Here is a 4907-nt window from a genome sequence, read left to right on the forward strand (position 1 = left end):
AAGGACATTTGATAACATGAGAGAAAACCACCAAGATCGGAGGGGATTTGATGTTGCTATTAAATAACTAGTGGAAAAGGGGGACTGTTGGACTGGATTTTATATGACTGTCCAATATATAAACAGAATGTGATGGTCCCCCCCGGCCACGGGGCAACCATTCACGTGAGCAGCTCACAGCCCCTTGAGGAGCTGATTTAACAGCAGGGGGGAGCTGGAAGGCACCCTGGACAATGGAAGGGGGCCGCAGGGGGATTGGGAAATGGGGTCTGGGCAGTCTCCATGGGGGTTGTGCTCCTCCCTTCCCTTCCCTGCCCTGGCAGAGAACGGGAACCTCATCCCATCCCACTCCAGTGGGCAGTCCATGTTCTGGGGAATGACCCAGGGCAACAATTTCCCACCCAAACAAGGACAAATCGCTGCAGATAAAATGGGTGGGAAAATCCACCCCCCATCGGAGAGATTTTAAATTGACATTTGAGAAGTATGGAGAGAAAAGGGAAAATCAGAGTCAATTAGAGAGCTGATCATTGGGGGGGGGGGGGAGAATCTCCCTGGATTTTATAGCCACGTGTGATAATGAGAGAGAAAAGGGGAAATCTTGAGAGAATGTGTGTGTGGTAGGAAGTGGCAAAAACAGGGACAGGATCCAGTTAACTCACCTCCCTCCCCCCCTGGGAATGTCCTGGCTGCACAGAGACAGATCTACCCCCCCCCACCCCAGTGACCTCCCCTCCCTGCAACTCCGGCTTCTCCTCCCCCCTCGACACCTCCGCCCTCACATCAAAGGGGGGGGCTCTGCCAGCGCCTCCCCCTGAGCTCAACTCCTGCTCCTCCCCCCAGCCCGGATTGTACCCTTTATCCCCCCCACGAACCCTGCCTCCAGCTGCCTGACCCCCCCCGCCCATCAATTTCCTGCTCTGCGCCCGCCTCTCCCACGCTCCCTGTTACTCCCCCGCCCTGCTCCAGCCCCGCCCCCAGCGCCCGGCGGAACGTTACGGCTGGTCCGGGCAGGGGGAAGGGCAGCGGCTTCAGCGGTTGTTACTGGGTATGCGCAGTGCCCGGGAGTAGCACATTGCTATGGGGAGGGATTTAATACACCGCCCCCCCGCCTGGCCCGTGGTCCTCGTCTCCCCCCCACATGATGGCCGGGCCCCGGTCCCCCCATCCCAGCGGGGCGGGTGGGCGGATCCTCCTGCAGCTCCACTGGGGCAGAGGCGCCTTCAAGGCTTCTCCCAGGCTCCCTGGGGCAGAGTCACTTTCCTGACCCCAGCGCCTCTCATTCCCCGGGGGCTCCGGGTCACAATGTCCCACCGCACTTCCCCCGCCTGCAGCTCTGGCTTCTTCCCTCCAGCCCCCACCAGCCACACCAAGGGGAACCCCCGGGACCCAGTCTCTGTCCCCACCTGGATCCCAGCGGGGCCGGGGGCAGATCCTGGCTGCAGCTGAGAACAGCGGCTCCGCTCCGGCTCGGGCAGCTCCAGCGCTGCTGGCAGCACGTGGAGAACCAGGAAGCAGCTGTTCAGCCCGGGCTCCGCGTCACCATGTGCCAGAACCCCGCCCCCAGGAGCTGCCCCGCCCCCGGGCTGTGCCAGCGCCCCACATCCAGGAGCTGCCCTGCCCATGTGCTGTGCCAGAGCCCCGCCCCCTGGAGCTGCCCTGCCCATGGGCTGTGCCAGAGCCCCGCCCCCAAGAACTGCTCCGCCCCCGCTCTGTGCTGGAACCCCACCCCGAGGAGCTGCCCCGCCCCCGAGCTGAGCCAGAGCCACGCCCCCAGGAGCTGCCCGCACCTGGGATGTGTCAGAGCCCCGCCCCCTGGAATTTCCCCATGTTGGGTCTCTGAGCTTTGTTCTCCTGCCGCCTTCTTCCCAGCACCCCCTGCTCCCTTCCTGTGTCTGTAAACACCTCCCCTCCCCCGGGGCTGGGTGCAGTGCTCGCTGAGCCTGACTCCAGTGGCTGAAGTTGCCTCCATCTCTGCTTCACCTGGAGCGGGAGAGACAAAGAGAGGAGATGGTCCCAGGGTGTGAAACCAGAATCAGGGGGCAAGGAAAGAAGGACTGTTTGGAAAGGTGGGTTTTTTGTGGGGGGGAGAACCAGAGGGATTCAGAAGAAGTTGGGCAGCAGAGGCTCAGGGAAATTGAGGGGAACCTCCTGGGTGTCTCAGTGTTGCCCAGGGTTTGTACAGCACCTTGCATAATATGGGGTCTGATCTCAGTCATGGTCTGTGCAGCACCTGGGAGCCCTGAGGTCTGTTTCCTGATCACAGGCTCTGGGAATGGAGAGAGGGAAACCTCAGTACCTGAAGGTTAATGCAGCCCTGTGTGCAACCCCTGCTAGGGTGATCCGACAGCAAATGTGAAAAATTGGGATGGGGGTGGGGTTAATAGGCACCTATATAAGAAAAAGACCCAAAATCCGGGACATCTAGTCATGCTAGTCCCTGCTGTTCTCATAAGGGGTCGGCTTAGAGAGGGTTTGGCTACACTTGCAGCTGTCCAGCGCTGGGAGTTAAAGCTGTCTTCCTACAGCTGTTTAGGGAAAGCTCTGCAGTGTGGACACACTGACAGCTACCAGCACTCTGTCATGGCCACATTTGCAGAGCTTTTGTGAGTGGTGCATTATGGGCAGCTATCCCAGGATTCAAGTGGCTGCAATGTGCTTTTCAAAAGAGGAGGGTGGGGTGGAGTGTGACATGGAGCGTGGGGGAGACAGAGCGAGTGGATTTTTGGAGCTGACACTGTGTCAGCTCCCTGCCTGGCAAGTTCAAGCCTTCTCCCCCACCCCTCTCTCATTCACTAAATGCAAATAGCCGCCTTTGCTTTTTTCCTCACAGACCAGATAAGCCGCTGATCCAAAACAGACCGCCCCCCCCCGTGCCCACCCGGCTGCTTCTCTCCTCAAGCAAACACCAGCTGTGGGTGTTCCAAAGGGATCCCCCTGCCTCTGCTCATTCACTGCAAACAGTAACTGCGTTTGGTTTTTAGATAAGCAGCTCCGGGAGCCTTGAGCTCACAACAAAACAAACAGAGGCATCACACCAAAACAAAGAGCGTTATCTCTACTTAAAAGCATTATGGGAAGGTTCCGGAGGTCAGTGACAGCGTAGTAAGATTAATCACTGTTTACACTGGCACCCCAGCGCTGCATCACCAGCTCTGTTCTCTTTATTCCTCTCGTCGAGGTGGAGCACATACAGCACTGTAGCCAGGGAGATCCAGCGCTGTATGTGCCTTGCCAGTGTGGACGGGGAGTAAGTTACAGCGCTGTAAAGCCACCACCTGCACTGTAACTCTCCAGTGTAGCCAAGGCCTGAGTTGTAGTAATAATAGCAGCCAAGAATCCGGTGGCAACTTGTAGACTAACAGACGTATTGGAGCATGAGCTGTCGTGGGTGAATACCCACTTCGTCAGATGCAGCAATAGTCCCATATGGGCTAGTGGTCAGGATTCCTGGTTTTCACCCAGGTGGCCTGGGTTCAGCTTCTGGTGTGGGAAGAGTGCAGAGCTTTTGCCCAGAGTGGAGGCAGGAAATGAAAGGAACAGGAAGGGATCCTGTCAACAGTGGAGTTAGACAGTGTAGGGAGGGGACCCCAGAAGTGGGGGTGGGGCAGTGGTTTGGGGGGAGATGAGGGAAGGATCCCAGCAGTGCGGGAAGTTGACAACCTGGAGAGCACAGGCCTGGAATGGGGACCTGGAAGAGTGAATGTGTCCCTCTAAACCCATCAACTGCAGACTAGGCAGGCTTGGAAGAATTGTATATTTGTTGGTAAATGTCAATTTCTGTGTAAACACACAACCCAATGGCAAAATATTTCCATCAATAATCATCAAAATTGACAGATGGGCAAAGTAAGAAACATGCTGCTTGAGAACTTATCATGTTGTAGGAGCAGCAGTGATCTGTATGCTCTGTATAACCTGTATGCTCAAAAGGTCTGTTAAACTCCCCCAGCTTGTGTCCTTTCCCTCTTTGAATGCCTGTGAAGTGGCTTTCCCACTCTCCTTTGTACCTCCAGTGAATGCCCTTCACCTGGCCCATCTGGCCAGTGGTTCGCTGTGTTACATTCTATTGCACCTCAGGGAGACTGATCTTCACTCACCGTCCATCGCTGCGCTGTGGGACACTTACCTTAAAGGATCCTGACATCTCCACTGCCAGGCCTGTCCTGGGAGCGTGAGTATGAGTGTGACACCCTCCTCCATCCCTTCTTTTGAGCTTAGCTATCAAGCTAATAAATGTGCTGCTTTCTGCCAAACTCTGGGGGGGATGGGCATTATTAGTCCTCTCTAAGCTTACTAACTGACCCAATTTTGGGTAACACAAGCAACATTGTTTGATCTGTTACTGTATCAAAGGGGGAGATGGTTGTCTATAAAGGAGGGTGAAGACTAAATGCCTCTGATGAGAATGGGACTTGAACCCATGCAGGCAAAGCATAATGGAGTAGCAGTCCATCACCTTAACCACTCGGTCACCTCATCTGAGCTGCCAGAAAACGGACAGGAGGAGAAATCTAAGGCCGGCAGAGATAGGGACACGAAGGAGTTTTTAAATACTAAGCGTAAGCAGGGTCTGAATGAGCTCCCCTCTCTCACCTAGTGAGGAGCTGGGGAAAGACTTCAGGAACAGACCGTGTTTGCATAGACACACCTACTCTGCCTAGCTATGCAGCATGATGGGGCCGCTTCCCCAAAATGAGCAGTTTGGGATGGTCTTGGGTTACAAATCACTTTAGAATTGAGTGGAATGAAATGTTATTCTCCTTCCTGTATGAGTGAAGGGCAGCAGAACATACCTAGTCCGTCCTGATTGAGGGGTAGGTGAGTGAGGAATAGCTTTTATTGGACTGCAGAGAAGTGATTGAGGACGTCACCCTAAACCAGTGGTCCCCAAGCATTTCACATTG

The 4907-nt window shown here is 55.4% G+C and overlaps 1 non-coding gene across 1 annotated transcript; it reads right to left on the minus strand.

Annotated features, from left to right (window-relative positions):
- Window positions 1–4400: 4400 nt before the first annotated feature.
- On the minus strand, window positions 4401–4482 carry TRNAS-GCU (transfer RNA serine (anticodon GCU)). The gene has a single exon. It is a non-coding gene; the product is annotated as a tRNA-Ser (tRNA).
- Window positions 4483–4907: the final 425 nt, after the last annotated feature.

This window comes from Gopherus flavomarginatus, unplaced genomic scaffold (genome assembly GCF_025201925.1).
Source record: "Gopherus flavomarginatus isolate rGopFla2 unplaced genomic scaffold, rGopFla2.mat.asm mat_scaffold_280_arrow_ctg1, whole genome shotgun sequence".
Taxonomy (NCBI): domain Eukaryota; kingdom Metazoa; phylum Chordata; order Testudines; family Testudinidae; genus Gopherus; species Gopherus flavomarginatus.